The sequence below is a fragment of the Nesoenas mayeri genome (assembly GCF_963082525.1).
Source record: "Nesoenas mayeri genome assembly, chromosome: 1".
NCBI classification, from domain to species: Eukaryota; Metazoa; Chordata; class Aves; order Columbiformes; family Columbidae; genus Nesoenas; species Nesoenas mayeri.
Window position 1 is genome coordinate 37,516,403 of NC_137541.1, and position 20,621 is coordinate 37,537,023.

Sequence of the window (20,621 nt, forward strand, 5' to 3'; positions counted from 1 at the left end):
CCCCTCTCAGAAACAGCCAGACTGTTTTCAGTAGAGCTTACAAAACCAGCAGCTGTGTAGTTTGAAACACTGAACCCACAGGGAAAACTTCCACTCAGGTGAGGTCCATAAACTAGTAAGAGCACGATCTAATGCTACAGTCATGACTTTTTGAGGGCAAGAACTGGTAAAATAGTTAAGATTTCAAAATATAAATGGCCGGACACTTTTGATATTGGGGTAATCACTGGAAGGCAGATACCATTGCCAACTTCCTTCATTTTCCCTTTTATGGGTCAAGGACTCCTCTTTTTTTCTGAAATGATGGCATAATTAATAATTATTAATATAGAAAGAATGTCTCAACAATCAAGCCTAAATAATCTGCAGAGGTGTGCACTGATCACAACAGAATGTGTTGGTGTATTAACAACACTTATGTGTATACTTCCATGTGTTATACCTGCTTACTAGCAATGCTATGCTGTAATTAGCCTCCCTGGGAATCTTAATTCCAGGAGCAAAGTCATTAATTTCAGCTCATCATTTTCCAGTGTACGCACACACGTGCACACACACATACACAAATACAATGTTCAGCTACATGTCTGAGTTCATACACACAACTCTTGACAACTGTTTTGAGAGCCTTTCTAATGGAGGGTGCAATAACCATTAAGTTCAGGAACAAGATCAACTAGTATTTCTGAGCTGCTCTTTAACTTCTTACTCTGTAATTTATCTAGTCATTTTTAATATGGCTATGGAGTGTGTCTGTCTCGCTAAGGTTATATGGGTTTTCTCATGAATACCAGTGTATTAGCAGCTCTTTGTCTGGGTCAATGTGAATTTCTTCAGAGCAGCCATGGAATCCCCACATACCCAGCAAGGACTGATGCACTGCGGCTAATAGATTTTTCTCTACCAAATCAGTAGCTTTTAAATTCGGGGTGCATGTGATAAAAGTCATACCACGTCCTGTTTTGGAGCTCAATGCCCTCTTCAACCTACTTTCTCAGTCCATATTTGTGCAAGATCAATTTCCCTGCTGTCTTCTGGCAGATTAGAACTCTGTGATTAATATGTAAATTATTTTTGTTCTTCTTATTAGCTTTATGTGAATTATGTTTAACCTGTTGGTATTCTCCATATTTCCAAACATGTCATACTCATCCATTTCAAGGATGTAGGGTATTTGCTGACAGAATAATCAAATCCATACCACTGCGTAACAAGAGTAAGTGAAGGGAAGGATGTGATTATGTGACTGGGGTGAGCTATCATTGCTTCAGTCTCACAACAATGTTCTTCTAGGTTTGGAAAGGCAATGCAAGGTTTTTCTTTGTATTTCCCAAGCAGCCCTTGCGAAGTAGCCAATGGTTGTCTTTGCAGATGTTTCATGGATGGTTCCAGTTGTTCCGTTATTTATTTTGTAATCTCTTCCCCAACAGTCAAGGCAACCTAGGGAAACAAACACAAGTCTGAATTTCTAGGGAAAAACATAAGGTTTTTAAACAAAACTGGCAACTTGTTTCTCCTTCACTGCTCCCCTCACTGCCTCCCCCGTCTGTCATTTCAGCTAATCCTCTCTCCACCCAAATGATCAGCTAGCAGAAAATGGTCAGCAACACGTGCTGGGTCTCTGTGATGTGTCCATGCTTGTGCTCCCTGCCCAGGAGCCATCCAGAACACAGGAATGGGCATTCTGCATCAGAGCAAAGAGGCCTCTACCCGAGACTGGGAATTTTCACTGCAGCAGAGGCCGACTGAAATGACCACGTTCCCATAGGCGTTCCCATCCGAGTTGGTCATATATGTTCCCGCCGAGAAAAAACTTATCCCATGTGAATGTTTGATTCACCTACCCCAAAGCAAATGCTTAAAATAGGGCTAAATAATTGCTCCATAAGATGTACCTATTTCTCTCAATGGAGCATGAAGTGAGCTGGGGTGAGCAAGTCTGCTGTCCACGTCTCAATTATCAGCATCTGAAGTCAGGCAACATAATTTCCACTCACACAAGGTTTCAAGAAAAAACCCTAGGTTTTCTCAGGGCTCATTCAGGAGGGAGGAAATAAAGGGTGGAAAAACAGACTATTATTTGAGTAAAAAAACAAATGCATGAAAAAAATGAGAATTAGCATCTTTGCTATGGTTATGCTGATTATGCTACTTACAGTCTCTGGCACCTTGCGTATTTTTTAAGTATTTGAGATGTAGGTTTTGGAGGCATGAGCTGCATACTGCTGTGTTTATGCACTGACAGAGCCAACAGAGGTTCAGTTTTATTGCTCTTCTTTTAGGGCTCATGGAATGTGTGTATTTTATTCCAGCAAGCTACTCTACAGAAGGGGTTGTTATCCAATAAACACACATAGCCTGGAAGAAGCAAGGTTTTCCAATGATGTTGAATAGCTGAAGCTATTTTAGGCATGCTGGTCTGTGCATAGAGAATATATAATGGCCCATGTCTATTAAAGACACTTGTCTTCATGATGAAAGGCAGGAGGGATAATTCAAGCCTGGTGTCTGTTTTCTATTAATAGAATCAAAAATAATGAGCTAAAATATTGTGGTTTTTTACCAGCTCTCCCTGAAGCATCAGCCCACATACACATAGCTGTCTAGGTGCTGAAGTTCAAGAAATACATGTAAAGAAAAACCACAGGGAAACAAACAAACAAACAACAAAAGCAAACCAAAAAACCCCACCAAAACAAAAAACAAATGAAAATTTGGGGGTTTAAAATCCATTTTAAAATATATTTTCTTTATTTTAAACAAACTTTCATGAGATAATACATAGGATTGGATATTCAGGGCATTTTTGTTGTAGGAGGGTAATTTTCAATTACCACCTCTGTATTATTGACCTAAGTATGAGAGGGAAAGATGCTACTGCCACCAGTGAATAGGAGATGGTGTAGCATTTAGACGGGAAAGCGTTTTCTATATGTTGGGCAAATCCTTTGAATGAAGGGTAATTCTTGGTTGTTCCTTATTAATGTCTTTTTTTCATATGCAGGAGAACAGGTCAAACTGAAAACCACACGCCACCGTGGGAGCCACTGTAACACTTAAAACCCTGTGTTATTGCAACTAGCAGAAAAAATAAGAAGTTAAAAAATTATTTTCATTGTATTAATAATAATGTATTTTTTCAGCTCCTGTCAATTATTTTTTTCTTAGAGTAATCTTGGAATATGAAAGGCATATTTCAGTTTCCCAGTTCTGGCCAAGATCTGGGAAGTGAATGATGAAAATCATAAAAATCAAGTACAACTTGGAAGACATCATCTGTCTGGCCTCCCTGCAGAAGTGCTTTGCAGCAGCCACCTCTGAGGTGTGTTTGACATGGTGTGTAAGACAAAGTAGCTTTGCTCTAATTCCACAAAACAGAAGGAGGGAAAAATACTAGTCTACTTGTTGCAGGCAAACCAATAAAAAGAAAGTCAGTCCTTGGAATGTGTTTTGAGAAGACGATCCTATGACTGAGGATTTTTATTTTAACTTACTCCAAGACAGCAAAGCCAAATATTTTCTCTTACATCTAGTTTCCTGAATTAGTGATCACCGGAGGCTTTTGAAGAAGCATGAGTCAGTGGTTTCACTTGAGGGCACCAGCCACATTCAGAGTAGAACTGTCTTTTTAATATGCTTTGGGGATAAATACAAACTAAAAGTAAAATTCATGCTCATCCAACCATCGGCTTAAAAATGAAATACAAACAAGAAATGTCAGCCTTTACACTCTTCAACTTTATTCTGAATCTTTAATATCAGTACATGCATCACAGATGTGCCCAGACAGACACACACACAAAACTAACAAATACAGAAAATATGCACTTTGTATAAGTATTATGTGTGTGCGAAAATTTGCATTCTCTGTAATCTGCATTGATCACTTTTGCATGCTAACTTATAAATAACCTTCACTGAGTGTATTCAGATTCCACCTAAAACATTCACTGCATTTCCTTTGAATCAGCATGGATGCATGAAGAGACCTGGAAATTTAAATCAGTAAAAGATCATTTGCCAGTAAATGACAACTCTCTTGTTATCTATGACAATTGGGTGATACTAATACAAGACAAAAAACCTATTAATTCCGATGTATTTTTTTTTAAAGCAGCTTCACAGAGATTGCAAACTGCGTAATTGCGTGTTGCTCCTAAAATCTGTCTGCACTTTTATAAAATAATACTATTAGCATAGCACATCTGGAATACATCTTCCAGGACTTTAAGCTAATGCAATCAGAGATAGAAACAGTATTTCATCCAGCTCAAATCTCTAAATCTGCTTGTCGTCTAGAAACTTATGGAAGCCACATAATATTTACGGTCTGTGCCACCGTGGTAACAAGAGTTAATTATATCTTATTATTGCTGAGTGGTGAACCTTTTCATTGTGATAAAACATTGAGCAAGCTATTAAAAAGGAAATAATGGCTTATAGCACTCTTATCTAGTGTAATGCTTTGCAGTGGCTATAAAGCTATCCACTTTCCATCTACCAGTGAGCCTAGTGATTACTTATCAATAGCAATTGAGCTGCAAAGTTCTTCCTGGGGATAAATAAAAACTTGCAGAGACCTGATGATCCACCTCAGCCTATTTACTGTGGTCAGCTGGTGGGTTTTCAGGCACGGGGCTCACTGCAGCCAACACTGTGGCTACAATGAGGGAAAAGGGAGAAAGAGGTGTGCAGGAATGTGTGCCACACAGACAGCGGATTATAAGCTCCAGCCAATATTGAGCTGAGACTATTTAGGCCTCTATTTGGCAAGGAACTTAAGCACGTGCTTAACTTCAGCCCAACCTATGATGTTACTGGAAAGCCCCATAAACATTTCAGCATTTCCAGTCATCTTGGAAGAACTTCTTTACATTTTCTGTATTTTATATGTGTATACTTTCTTTACATATTCTTTAGCTCTTAAACTTCAGCAAGGAAGTAAGAGTTATGCAAAACCGAGACCTCTGCAGCTAGATATCCCACACACTAATTATTGCAAATTTGTGAGGTTAGTGATATCTTTTGGTGCCAGTGAACATTTGGTTGAATTTACAGTCCTGTTCTAACTTTTAGGAGAGTCTAGGTAGTCTTGTTCTTCCTTTCATTGTAGCACACTCTCTCTTCTTATATAAATATGTAGAGCTTCATAAATTCTGTTCTGCCAGCGGCTTAGAAGAAACCCTTCTTATACTTCAAAATTTCAATTGTGAAATCATGAGGGAAATTACCCAGTGAAGATAAGTGTATTTTTGAACCCCCTGTTTTTGAGGATGCTGGTATTCTGCTCTGGCAGTGCTTCCTGGGCATTGGTATGAGTCACACTTTCAAGTCACTAATGATTTCTTAAATTAATCTGATACAAATAAATTCTCTGCTATTGTTAGCCATGAGTATATCTTTTCCACATGACTGGATCTGGATGGGAAAAAACATCTATTGTGAGGTCACCACCACAAAAAATGTCCATCTATGAGAATTGCCATTTATTCCTGTTCTTCTTATAATCACTTCTATGTGATACAGTGCTCCTAGTCATGCCTCATTTTTGGAGAAGTTTCCAGTGAAATACAAGAGTCAGGATGGCTGATAGAAATGTTTTTTTGCCATCCCTTTTTTGCTTCCCTGTGTGCTCATGGACACAGGCAAGGCCAGTGCAGGGGAATAAAAACATGAGAGAGGAACGCAGAAGACCCAGTGGTTAACCAGCACTGGGAAGGTCCCTCACTGTGGCATTAGGGCAGTGTGGGCTTTCCCCTTTCCAGCACGAACAGCTGGGTGGTGAGCGTGTACGTTAATGGCACTGGCTCCATGCCTGAAGCTTTCATATTTCTATGGCTTTGCAGTTCCACCTGTCCTTCAGGAAAGATGTGTGTTGGTTGCCTTGGTAGTTTCCTAAACAAATGCAGTGTGTTCAGAAGAAGCACTTGGGGCTAGCAGGCTGAGGGCAGAGATTACAGCATTTCCCTCCATGAGCAGCCCAGGAGTACAAGCTGGGGAAGGAGAGGGCAAGGGCAAACAAACCACAGATACAGTCCAAGAAGGCTTAAAAATCACAAACAGGTTATAAACTGGTAAGCTTATCACTATAATCAAATACCCTTGATTTACACAGAGAACACTTTTCCAGGGGGCCTTATTGTCAGTGTACTCAGAAACAGGATGCATAAAAGGTAAAAGAAAACTCTAAAAGGATTTTTTTTTTTTAAATTATACTCTTCTGAATGCATTTGGTAACACTTATTATAAGTGACTAAGCAAAGTATATACAATCTTTTTTTTTTTTTTTTTTGCAAATACCAAACACATTCAGTATTGCATATAAGATGTCATTCCATATTTTATTGCAAAGGGACTGGAAAAATCTTTTTTTTTTTTTTTTTCCCAAATTTCCTACAGCAGAAGAGTGCCTCTTTTCTCTCCTTTCCATTGTAGGCAGAGTCTTGTTCCCCAGAGAATGTAAAAGCAAAGATATCGTCATGAATATGTTATAAATTCCACCTAAGGACATGTTCCACTTCTAGAAAAGGAGTTATAATGAGAAGTGTTTCTTCAAATAAAACTGTGTGTCGCTTAATTTTAGAGGTCCTCAGAGTTTTGAACAGCTGTATGAACTAGGGAAGTGCTGAGGCATAAAGCTTCATTAATGCCTCTTGGGTGTGGGCTTGTGTGAGGGGGACCTCACAGATACCTGTGGGTGTGGATGGGAAAAACAGTCACAAGAAAACAGCTGGCCCAGGAGATGAATCAAGTGGGCTGAGGAGGTTGTGAAGGCTCTAGACACTGGGGGTCCTGCTGAATCTGCAAGAGGTGAGAAACTTGGGATACCCAGAGTCACTTGACAATGATCAAGGCCACCCCACACGCCGGCTGCATGGCTCAGGCCAGCTCCATGAAGATGGCAGCTGATGCATGCAGGTGAAGACGATACAAACACCCAGAAGCTGTTGCACGTCAAGATGATCCCCTGCTCCTAAGAAGAGTGCTGGGGCTGGTGCCTCCATGCTCATGCCCCAGCCATGTAGCTGCACATAGGGGTGTCATCCATGGGTGGGGGGAAGGTGAAAAGTGAGTGTGCTTGAATTCCATTAGTGATAACAGTTCCATTAGTAAAAGTTATTCTACAGCTATTCATTGTGATCTGTCTCCCCTGACTCGATCACTAGGAGCACTTAACAGTATCCCACCATGTACAGCAGAAAACAGAGAGCCCCAGCTCCAGGGGACTTACAAAATAAATAGACAAGACAGGGTGATGCTGGCAGGGAAACCATGGCAGGCAGGGAAAGATTTGCTCAAGATCACAAACATGGAAGGTCCTTTGCAGAGGAAGTGCACTGACCCCAACCCCAGGGCCATACTCTGTAAAATGTACTCCACTGTCTCTGTAGCTTTATGACAAAAATAGGCTCACTAGGATTCCTTCTGCATTTCTGCCTTTTTGTCTGACTTTATTTAAAATAAAAAAGGAGGAATTTGAGTATTTAAAAAAGTATTTTAAAGTAGTCTTAGACACTGGAACTGGAGCCACCACTAGTTATGGACCACAATACAGCATTACAGGCATGGAATAATCCTCGAAAGTATCTGAGCAAGAGCTAAAAGTGAACAAAAGCATTTATGCACAGGACTTCTATTTGTAATGAATGTGTTTTAATGGGAAAGTGTAAAAATGAAGAGGCGTGGTAGAAACCATAACACCCATAGAAAATGTGTGGTAGGTTTGTTTTGAGTAACAGTTGTTGATGGCTCAGTCAGGCTCGGCGCTGAGCTGCCTTGGTAAGAGGTTCCTTAAGTAATGCTCAGATAGAAACATGATCTTAGTATCAACATCTTTAAGGATGTCCAGAATTTATACTCAAGAATGTGCTTAATGCTCTGCTTATCGCTGTCTGGGTTAATTGCCAGAAAAAAGAGGCTCAAAATATTTAGCTGCTCTGGACTGTCTGCAGCTCTCATTCACCAGCAGACTCTATGAGGGCAGTAGTTCTCAAGGAGTGCTCTCCCCATGTGTTTCAGTATTTTTCCTCTTCACACTTTGTTCCCCTTTCATAGGCACGTGTCCCACTTCCAGACGCCTAGGCTCCTCCAGAGCCTGTTCTGTAATTCAGTAATCATCTCCTTCGGCCTTAGTAAACTTGGCACTGGAAGTCAGGGCTCCTCATCATCCTTCAACCCCTAGCCAGCTCCAGCTGCTCCCAAACCAAGGTGCTGGTTTCCTAATCCAGCCCCTCTTAAAAGACCTCACACTAGAGATATGGTGAGGGCCTGTTCCTTCTTACCGCTACACAAATGCCAAAATGTCTGGGCATTGGGTGCAGGGAGAGGAAGAAAGACGGGAGGGGGCAAACAAAGCCTCGCTTGCTGCTCCCATCCTTCCCCAGGTAGGTGCTACCTGTCTCCAGAAAGAGATTTACTACTCCAAAGGGAGTAAAATCTGTAAAAATGTGGTTTCCAGTATGTAGTTAAAGGACACACTTTGCACTTACTTGGAACAGAAGTCATTTTTTGCTGGTATTTATAACAAAGTGGGATGTAGCTGCACCTGGTCTTTCCTTGTCTAGCTCCTGCTTTCACGTGGGCTTGTGTTATACCAAAATGATCCAGACATGATTACTGAATGTCAGCCTGTTCATCTGAGGAGTTTTAATTTCTCAACCAAGACAAGAAGCTTGAAAACTGATATCCCAGAGGGAAATTGGCTGAAATGCTGTAAACTACAGACTGTGCTAAAAGAAAGCCACCTACAGAGAAATATATCAGCACTGAACATATGTTTAAAATTGACTTTTAAAATAGATGTAACTGGGGATTAACTACTATCACTGTACTGGCAACTCAGCACTAGTGTCTGCAAAGAGAGCATAGGGAGTTTAATCAACTCATTCATTCATGTCAGATCTTTGTAGCTTATGGCAAAAAAAAATTAAACTCTTCTGTGTGTCCCTAAATGCCCCTGACAGCTGAGTATGATTTGATCAAAATACCTCTTCTTCTGAGTGGAACTTCCTTTGAAAATGAGAAGTTTTAAAGCATCAGGCCTCCACTAACTTATTTCCATTGCCTTTTAAAAAGAAAAGCTTAGCTGAACTCATTAGCTAAATTAGTTTCTGATTTTGTTCTTGCATGCTGAAATAAATCAATGCATACAATGAAATTAAAATGACAGCATTAAACATTGATACTCTTAAATATTGATGCTCCAGCTGAAGAGGATTTATGTTCAGTGCTTTATTACTTACTAGACTCTCCACTGGTGAACAAAGCATTTATTACAGACTGAACCTACTCAATCAGCTGCGTGGAACTTTCGACACTCAGTAGAAAACACCCACAGAATCACTGATAATTCCTTTTGCATGAGCATTGGCTATTCAGAGAAAGACAATTGGGTCAGGTTTCGTGGCAGAAGAACGTTCATTTTAAGTGGGATTTGCAAAGGAATGTAAAGTCATCTAAGCCTCCTGCAGCAGTCAATGGGGGTCTGACAATTCCAGCTCACAAGGAAAGAAAAAAAAAAGGAGATTTGGAGGAAATGCTGTTTGTGGTTATGTGGGTTTAGCCTCCCCAGTCATCAGGACAGCTAATGAGCCCAGGTCTTGCAACTGCAGGAGTTTTGGAGTTCAGCCGTGCATGGCAGGAATCACATCAGATGCAGGTGAGAGACTGGTGTAATCCCCATGGATCCCTCCAGCTTGCCCATGCTTAAACCACCAATCCAGTTACACCATAGGCTGTAGAAAAAGGATCATATTCAGCTGTGTAACATATTTTAGGGAAGTCAATCCCTTGAATGACTTTCTGTTGTAGTGAGGAAACCACCACAGTTTGCTCACTGTAGAGATGGGGGAGGTAGGTACCTCTGAACATATGGATACTTCAAAATGTGTGTATACGGCTTTACTATTCTCATCCAGAGGAAAGCAGAACATTCAGCGTGATTCTATTACTTGTAATACTAAATACTGCCCCCAAAAATGCATGACCAAGCGAGACAGACATGCCAGCCTTTGAGATATAGCATTTAGCAGTAAAGTGATCAAATTGCCAGGACATCAGTCTGCACAGGTGGTATAACATCTCAATCCCCATGATTAGTGTCTTACTGCAAGACATACAATAATTTGTGCCTAATGCATTCCTCTGCTTTTATTATGCTTGCCAACATTGATTGTGACTCACAGTAAAACAAAAGTAACACTTGACATCCTTTGCAAACTCCCACTCATCAATTAGAGACCATAAAGCTTTGACATTTCAATGTGGAAATCTGTGAGTTTCACTGCTGGCTTGCGTGGCTAATGCACATCCTTCAGCACATAATCGGCTCAGTGCTAATAAGTTAGAAGGGCTCGGGTATGGCCAGTCATGCTCAGGCAGCAGCTTATTCTAGAAAGCAGCTATTTTTGGAACAGCTGAACCATGTAAAGACTTAACAGGTTATCTCTCAAATGAGTCTTATTACTGCAATTCCCAAATGTCCATGGACGGTGGTTGTGCAGAATGGTGAGAAGACCATAGCAAAGCCAGTCATGGTGATTTGGGAAATCCCTTCCTCTGTGTAACTCTTGCGTAGAGGCTGAGGTGGTGGAGCTGCTTTGCCATTCTACTCAGTGTAGGCTCAATTTGCCATAGGCTGTCAGGATTGCATATACATCCTGAGCAGGGGTGATGGAGCGTGGTTAAACCATGATGGCCACCCTTTCAAAGGAGACTTGGGCACAGCAAGTCAGGCAGAATCCAGATGAGAAACATCTTTCTCATGTCCTCTGCAAGGAGAGGAAATACAAAAGATGATAAATATGGCCTCAGGAGGACAAGAAGTACTTTAGACTTGCAAGGTGTAAGTTAAGACAAGAAGCAGGGGAACAGGAGCAGAGGGTATGTTTTTGTAGCTGGGTGTAGAGCATGGTTTAACTGATCAACAGCCAAGAGTTCAGGACACCAGCTGCACAGAAGACAGAGAGACCCTCTACCTCCAAAGTGAAACCACATGCCTGCCTGCCTGCTGCTGCATAGGTGTTTTCTCAAGCCCCACATCCAGTGAGCCTGGATATGCTTGAGAGCACTCACAGAGCATCTCAGAGCAAATCCAGGCCTTGGTAGTGACTTCTGGTGTGGGCACAGGGCTGACAGAGCTGTCTTGCTTTGCCTGGCATGTACTGAGCCAGAACCTGTGTGTTCATGTGGTGTTTTTGCTCTGCAGCAGCTGGCGGGAAGGCAGAGGAGAGTTTCTACACCTGTGGCATGGGTGTATGCATACACCCTGTAGGTCTCTTTGCACAGCCCAGAACTACGTCTTGCTTGTTTCCTGACAACCAGGACCATCATAAAGCCTTAAAAAAAAGGCTGTATTTCTGTGCCCATCCTTCAAGCATTTCTTATGCATCCTGCTTTCCCTGGAGACCTAGCAGAGTGGGCCTTGGCACAGTGCTGCTGGCAGAGAGTGAGCTGGCAGGGCACAGATCTGTGAAATCATGGTCTGTGTGCGTGCCTGGAGAAAGACGTGTTGATCCCCCAACTGCGTGCAAGCCAGAACATGGCTGTTTTCCAGGACACCACCTAAAAGCCAACATCTGGCTAGCAAGGCTCTGGCACAGCAGATACCACCCAAGCAAAAGGAGCATGCTGGCTGGAGCCAGGTGTGAAGGCATGGAAATGTGGCTGACAGCCCGCCATAGCCTTCAGGCCTCGGGGGTGTAACCACTGAGGTGAAACTGCTCTTTATTCTTGCAGGAATGAAACCTCTCAAGCAGCTTAGAGGTTGCCTCTACAAGAGGAATTGCATGGTGTGGCACTGCTCTTTTCGTGTCAATGCAACCAGGTGACATCAGTGTAATCCCCTGTAGGGATGGGTCCCAGTCTCTGCCCCCAGGCTCTGGCTCTACTGCTCCAAGAGCAAAGACTCCACATCAGCATCATGTCCTGGTTTTCCTGCCCTCTCCCCTTGTCCTACAGCAGCCTCTCCACTGGGCAGCTTGGTCACAGCCCTGGGGCATGTCAGCAGCTTTCCTGTGCCGGAGGTGTTTGTGTAACAACACACACAAGAGCACCCCTCACCGGCTACAAAAGGGTGCACTCCTGTCTCCGCTTTCTCCTGCTGCAGTAGCTTCTCATGCAAATGGGAGTTTCAAGACTGGTAAAGCAAGACAAAACAGCAAGCACTGAACAATGACGGAGACATATTATCAGCCCAGGCAAATAAGCAGACACAGTAAACGCCTTGCTGCTGTTTGCCCAAAATACTTCAGTTGTGTCTCTGAATGGGATTCCTCAAGGATGCACCGCTGCATAAGAAACCCTCCACTGCAGGATCAATGGGTATTTCTTGAGCAAGGAAAAGTCCTCTCACTCAAAATGAAGGAAGCTGCTGCCACTTAAAAAGCTTTTTGTTTCATCAGGAGAATTCTCCCTCAGCGCTGCCCTCCAGCTCCAGAGGCATTTCAATAAGAAATGAACTGCTGGCCATGTTGTCCAAAGAAAGCAGAATGGGAAGCCATGAATAATGGAGCTGCTCAGGTTCTCCAGGATAAGATTTCATTTGCAGTCTTTACCCTGCTGCTTGTTTTCCTTCAATTGGATGAAGGAGTCACTGATTTCGTTGGAAGTACAGAAAGAAAAATCTTGCAGCCCGTCTTTTGTGCTAAATGTAGAAGAGTTCTGTCTTTTCTCTTGTCAAACTCTACTGTGGTGCACCATCTCAGATTTACATCTTCCCTTGTCTTCTCTGTGTAAAGTCTGGAATTTCAGTCTTTGTCCCAAGTTTCATTAGTGATCTTCCAAGCTTTTCAGCTCCTTCCCAGGCAGCTGCCAGCTGCTTCTTTTGCTGTCGTTGTTCTTCTTTACCCTACTTGTCCAAAAATCCATAATGACTGGCTAAATTTCTAAAAAGATATTTAAAAAGCTAGTCTTAATAGTATGTTTTCATTTCACATTACCTTCACTCAGCAGTGGAGAAATCCAAAGTATAAAGACATGCTTTACAGAACAGCTACAAGTAATTGGTGCTGTACAGAGATTTTTTGAATGAATCCATGCAAAAGTCACTTGGTTTCAAGTTTCACTATAAAATTTATTAACTTGGGGGAAAAGTCTGTTCAGTTACAAGTTAGAAGTTTGGTTTATTTTTTATTTTTGTTTGGAGGCACCTGACAAGGCTGAGCACTTTCACATGGTTTTGACATTAAATCAGGCAAAACTTTGAAGCCAATAGGTTCAGAGCAGTTGCAGTTTGAGGTTTTGGAGCTGTAAAAAAGCCTATACCAACTGCCAAGTAGATTTCTGGAGGTGTGAAGTGTGCAAACTGAAACAAGAGAAGTCTCTGCTGCACCTGCAAGCTGATGGCAAGCTATGCTGCGGTGCTTTGCTGGCTGCTTGGCCTCGCTCCTGCCAGCCGAGGGGGAGGAGAGGAGGGTGATGGCTCCAGCCTGGTCTGGCACAGCAGTGGTGTGCTGGCAGGAGAGCAGATGCTAGCAAACTTCACACCCACAGGCACAGCCTGCTGCTCAAATGTCTCAAGAGGCATCCTAGGGGCCAAAAACCCTGGACAACCCCAGCATCTTGGTGCTCATTTTGGAGCAGGGGTAAAGCCGTAAGACAGGCTGAGATCTGCAGTCCCTTCCAGTGCTCCCATCTGGCTGCATGTGCCCTGAAATGAAGTGTGGAAGAGTTAGTATTGTTTTTACTCCGCACCTCCTTGTCCTTGTGCTGACACATAGTCCCAGTGCACCTGTGGCACCCTCCTGGGGCTGGGGGCTGTGTGAGAAGGACCGGGAGCATGACCCAAGGGACAGTCCTGCCCCACCCCTGTTTGGCTTTCCATGGACTCTCCATGCTCCATGTGATACAGATTCCTGCTCTGGGTGCAGCCAAGATGCAGCTGAGATGTTCAGCACTTCAGCTTCAAGAGTTATGTTCAGCTGTTGGTGGGGCCTTTGTGCAAATGGAAGGTGCTTGGGAAGACTTTAGGTAGCAAGAGAAGCTGTGACACTTTCCAGCATGAGCAATGGCACTGCTCTTTCTTGCTGTAAGGTGGAAAACAGGATTGAAAGCCTGATTAATTTTGGCTGTCTGCTCTTTCCTTGTTGCCTACGTCAGACCTGATGATGAGCCCTAATATCCTGCAACAAACCACAGGGTTGTTCTCTACTTTGATTGCTCACAGTGCGTGACACAACTGACCTAGCCCTGATTGCACTATTTATTTGCTACTTTAACACATGTCCATAGAGCAAGAAAAAAATACTGACCGTATTTAGACAGTGGCTGTGGATGAAATGTGAAATGCTGGTTTCCCCTTGTGTAAGACAAAATAACGTAATATAATATAACAACAAAATGTGGCATAAAAATGTAGCATACCAAACATATATATACACTTACATTGTATCATAGCCTGTCTTTGTCCTGTGTTGCACTGGGAACAGAGTCACAGGGAAGAGAGGCTTTTTTCACTCTGAATGCCAGCTAAGTGCTGAATACCTGCAGTTTTTGTTCACTGTCACCATCAAGTCTCCTAAAAACAGCGTGCTGTGCAGTGAGAAGTTATCCATGGCACTACAGTTCCCTCCCCAGGGCATAGGAGAAAAAGGTTTTATTTGTGAGCAGTTTGCTCTTCTTTTTCCCCTTGGATTGCTACTACTCAGATTCAGCCAAGCTTAATTGTATTTCTAAGGCTTCCTGGGCAAGGTGAGAAAGTTACTTCAGGTGAGTATATGTGGGTCGATCAGCTGTGTTTAATTTAGGTGCATAATTTTGCCACTGTCATTTTACTTGTTTATCAGAATATATTGGAGACAAATGTTAACCCTACTGCATAGCCAGGTCTCCAACTGTGTGACATGAGCACAGTAGAATTGCTGCTTGATCTTCAGCTGCTGCTGGTTCTCCTCTTCCTCACCTACAGCCTGCTCAAGAGAAACAGAGGGATGCTGAAATCCTGAACTCCCGTGAGGCACCTGTAGCAGCTCCTGCCTACCTTTCAAGTACATATCTAGACCAGGAGGACTCTGTGGTTGCTTGTGTTTGTGCTTAAGGAAAGAAATTTTAACCTGGAAATCTGCCAGAGAGGCACTGCTACATAAGTGGGAAGAAACACTGAGGAGAAACATGTAATGGGGGAAAGAAAGGTAATGAAAATGTGAAGGAGAAATGAGGAATAAAAAGGAAAAGCAAAACAGAACAAATTAGCTGTACTATGAGGCAAATTTCTATCTTTGTTTTAACAGTGCTCACTCTAGTCCCAGTGTCACTTCTCAGTTCTCAGGTGATCTCTTGCATATAAGTGGGCTGTAAATTGTAACAGTAAAAAAACCCCAAACCAAACGGCATTAGCCTCTTTTGTTTGTGAGGGATAGTGTGAAAGATCAGTCCTGCAGCCAGAATATCTCTCCATCCAGCGGCTGGTCCCAGCTGAGATATGTCTGTAGGTGGAGTAGGCAAAAGGGCTGACAATTTTTCTGTGTGCAAGATCTGAGTAAATACACTTTCCTTTTTTCATTTTGAGAGATTTTAAGGCCCCCCAATGTAGTGTTTCTGCTATGCAGTATCAGGAAGATGTTTATCTGTTATGGTTTCGGGACGTGCAAACGATACGTTTGGCTCCAAGTTTCAAGCCTGAGCAGGACTGGAAGTGGTATGTGGCCCTGAAACGCTCTCTGTGGGGCAGAGAAGTCTGGGCTTCACCTTTGTTCATCACTGCACAGCAACTTGAGAGGAAGCTGGACTGGGCCAGATTCCTCAAAGGTGAGTGACTTTCATGTTTTACATAATACATATTCACAAAAAAATGCCTATGGGGTTGGACCAGTGCCACCTTCCATGAAAAGCCCCCAGAAAACTTGCTTGGCTCAGGAGGGGAAGACCATGCTGGATATTATCAGTACGTTAAAATCCTCCTGATGTGAAGGCAAGAGGGAGAACTCTCTTGAGAAAGCTGTTCCTCGTTTCAGCTAAGGAACTTGGTAAATAGGGCCCTGAATAATTGCACCTCTGAGAAAGAAAAAAAATGAGAAGTTTGCATGAAAAGAAAAACAAAGTTTGTTTGCATGAGAAGAAATACGTTCAGCTTTACTGAGACTGAGGTCTAGGCTGTGTGGCATATTGTCAGAAGAGATTAGTTGTTTCATATAGGAATCATAACTAGTGTCATATGCCTTAAAAATACCTCTCTCACCTCCACAATGGAAATTTTTCTTTGGATCAAGCTGACTTGCCCTGGAATAACTCAGCCCAGGGCCCTCACATTACTCTGTCAGACATGTAGCACATCCTGCAAGGGATAAAACCTGCCCCTGCCTCCTACCTCCAAAAATAATTAAACAAAAATAACACCCTTTTTTAAAAGGAAGGATTGAACCAAAGCAGCTCTTTGAAATATCTGCCAACTCAGACATCAGCCCTTCAGACAAATTACTGTGAATGAGTGAGTGTGACTAGGCAGTGTGATAGCTGGGGTAATTTCCATGAGTGATACTCATCAGGAAGATAATGCTGTTGAAAGTAAAGTTGACAGGGCATTGACATACCTGTAGACCAACCTTAAAGTGATTCAACTCGGCCCCCCATAAGCCCTTCCATCCTTCCCCTCAGAGTTAGAATATTTTTTCCAATATATATGCCTGATACCATGTTAATATTGCAGACTTAGCAAAGTGAGAAAAGAAATGCAACCTTGAAATGTAAATTAGAGCCAAGCATAAACTAATAATAAGCTGGTAATCCAGCCACTGTGATCCAGATATTATTAGTAATGCATTGTACTTATTTATGGCATGGAACAAATACCTTCACTTTTTCCCCAGTGAAGTTGCTATAAAAACTGCAGATCTGTGCTGCTTGTAATAATCCATCCCTTGTTCCCACAAGATAGCTGGCGAGACCTTGGGTTTGCAGCCCTTCCTGGCCATTCAGAAGCACAGTCAGTTACAGCTGCACCACAGCCAAAGGGCCTGTGGATATCTGTGTGCTAGTGTTATTTGAAATAATTGGTTTACTATGCAGAAAGGCTTGTACTAGGCAACAAGGTGAGATTAGGTGCTGGCACAGGCTGGTTGGGTTCCTTGGCTGAGCATCACTGCTTAATGACACAGAACCACATGTCAGTTCTCTCAGGCTGAGAGATCTGGGGTTGTTCAGCCTGGAGAAGAGAAGGCTCTGGAAAGACTTTATTGTGGCCTTTCAGTACTTAAAAGAGGCCTATGAGAAAAATAGGGACAGACATTTTAGATGGGCATGTTACCACAGGACAAGGGGTCATGGGTTTAAACTAGAAGAGGGGAGATTTAGGCTGGACATGAGGAAGAAATTTTTTACAATGAGGGCAGTAAAACACTGGCCCAGGTTGCCCAGAGAGGTGGTAGATGCCCCATCCCTGGAGACATTCAAGACCAGGCTGGACAGGCTCTGAGCAACCTGATCTAGTTGAGGAGGTCCCTGCTCATTGCAGGGAGGATTGGACTAGGTGACCCTTGAAGCTGCCTTCTAACACAGTCTATTCTATGATTCACATGGGACTCAGGCACCAGCTTTTCTGCCTCCTGTGCTGCAAAGTTGCACTGATCCCTCTGACAGAGAGAGAGGAAGCGTAATGTCTGCACAAACGAAAAGTATAAACATGTATTTCTAAATTGCATTATGTTGTATTCATAGTTCTCTCTCCATCTCTCCCTCATGCTCTGTTTAGTATGATTTTGGTGTACTTTACTGTCCTTTCATGCCAGCTTTCCAAACACATCCAATCAGTTTCATAACTCTACAGGGGGATATCTAGTACATCTGCCTGCCAGGATAGAGCAGCAGCTTGTAATAGGTTTACTTTTCTGCAAGCTGTATTCTTCCGTGGCAGGCCAGAGGGCTTTTGTCAGCTGCACACAGACTTTTGGGAGGGATCTGGTGGGATTTGTGCTGGAGAGCACCTGGGAAAGCCGAGTTCAGTTCAGGAGAGGAATCGCACACATCAGCTTCAGCATCCCCAGGCCAACTGTCTGACTAGGAATATGCTTCATTTTTCAGCTGTTCACATCCAGAACAATTTTGGTTTTAGTCGTAGAAGTACCTTTCAGGTTTCTTCCTCTAAGAATAAAATTGCTATATAATGTATAAGATTTTGAGAGGTAACACAAGAAAATGCTCCTGTTGTCATTTCCTCTGTCTGGTTAGGCTTTGTCTCATGTTAAACAAGAGTAGAAAAAAAACGTGAAATTTAAAGCTTCATTTCAAGTCAGTGGAAAGACTTTGAGGTGCTCTGGCACAGTGTTTGGAAGACTAGCTTTGTCCTTAGAGTTGGTTTATGTTATGGATATGCAAAAGAGTTCATGGTTATAAGTTTGATGATGCTTAAAGTGTGATCCTGGTACACTGACGCCCCAAGCTGATTGCTGACAGTCTGCAAATACAGATGAGCTCCATGAATTAATATCACCCACTGTTCTGAGCACATGAAGATCTGTTTTTCTAGTTATGTACTTGGCATGCAGCACTCTTTAGGCCAGAAAATGGGTTTAGAGCTGCAGTTTAGCTTTGCAAATGCAGATCGGGTCATTTGTATGTTTGACTGTTCGATTCATGAATACAACTATATCAGCAATCCAGCATAAGCCTGTTTGAAATGTGTCGCTGGCAGTCAACTGGGCATTTCTAATCAAGCCTGACTCTGAAGCTGCTTCCAGACTCCAAAAGGATTACACTATCACAAATCACTGGGTACCATTTCCAAATGGCATAACTGCTGAGCAGCAGCTGGAAGAAATTCTGCCTGCTTCCTAAATTTTAAAGATTGAAAAGTCATTTGTTTAAATGAGAATTAGCTCTTTATCATTTGGAAAAACAAAGTATTATATAGCAATCTAAATATATCAGAGGAGCAGTGTGTTGACATGAAGCAAGGCAGAAAATGCTAAGAATCTGAGAAGCCTTACATGCTGTTTTCACCTTTGTACAGACTTTTCTGTGTGTCCTAGAACAAGACTAGTCCCTCTGGTTTGCCATCTATGAAATGCCTATGATGTTATAATTTTACCTTCTTCTGAGGTCTGTTGGAAGGCTTTATACTTTATTGTTTGCAAAATACTTTGAGATTCCCAATGGAATGTGCTCTATCCATGTAAAATATACGTTATTCATCCCCTTTTAAAAACTGAGTTCTGGCTTAAGGAGCAAAAGATTATCTTGCAAGAAAAGTGCAGCTAAAATGAACAAACTAATACTTATGCTTTTCACAAGACCAAAAGCCTGAGGGACTTTATTATTTTCAGATTTTGCTGGGTTTTCCTTTAAGGTCCAGTTAATTCAGATTCCTCAGAAATCAGTCTACAATCAACTCTGGCTGAGCTAGGTACACTGGATATAGACACATCAGTGAGGATATAGGCCTGATCAATTTGGTATTTGACATATCTGGAAGCATGTTAGCCCAGATTAATGCATTCATCTGACTGAAACCAGCTCTTTGCAGGGCCAGCCAGGGTATCGCTGCACAATAATCCCACTGTGCTCTGCAAACTGATTTTGCATGGAGTCAGCTCAGGTCTGGAAGGATTTATTCATCGTCACTTGGCCTTGACTCTGTGTGCTCTAAGCTAGTTACTGCCCTCTCCCATGCATCACTCTCGGGGAGGCTTATCAGCCCCAGTACAGTGCAGAGCTCACTCTGCCGGGGCTGTAACGCAGAGACTCTCCAGTATTGCTGTTGGAAACAGTCTGTATCTGCTGGGGTTACTGCTCCTGGCTCCCTGCTGGTTTTGCTGGATTGGTGCTCTCACAGGGTGTCTCCTCCTGCACTTTACAGCTGGGATGTACCATCCCCAGACAGCGGCTTGTGGAGAGCTGACACCATTGTCCTAAATTGCAGGAGATCAAATTCTCGGCTGCTGTAAACTGAGGCAGCGTCTCTGACACCAGCACAAACTGCAACAGTTTGCACCAGACAGGGACTAGCACAGTACCTAGATCTCACAAGACCTTCAGTAAATTTTCACTGGTCCTGGAAATAAAAAAATTGTTAGTAAGAGACAAGCTAGTTATTTGTTTTCTTATCTGTAATGAGTATGCTGGAAAAGAGGACAAAGCTGTGACAAGCAGCTCTAAAATAATTTATAGATTACTGACTGGGAAGTTCATCATGCCACAGGTCTCACTGAACTTGGCAGCATTACGGGTTTATCTTTTCACACCCAGCTGTATTTTAATGGCCTTACAGACAGGCTATACTGGCCCAGTTCTTGCCCTCCCAGATGCTGGCCTTCATTGGATATTCAGGTGCTCTTCTTTGCAGGGGACCAAGACTCAGGAAATAGAAGGCTCCTATCTCTCCTGGAGGTGTTGCCCTCCTAGCACCAAATCCTGGTTTTCATCTGAAAGGCAACTCACTCCTGCCTCCTAAAAATGATTTTAATTATAGTTGCAGGTAGAGTTGCAAACTTGGAGGCAGGTCCACTGGTAGATTTGGATTCATTTGCAGCCCTTCAGCAAATCAAGAGAGGGGTACACCAAGTTTATTTATTGAAGGGAACCAGAGAAACACTGTCCTAATCTATTTAATTATTATATAGAGAATGCAGTCCATTAGTTTTCATCCTATGGACTGTCCTGAGTACCCTTGAGAGCTTTCCAGGGGATATTTG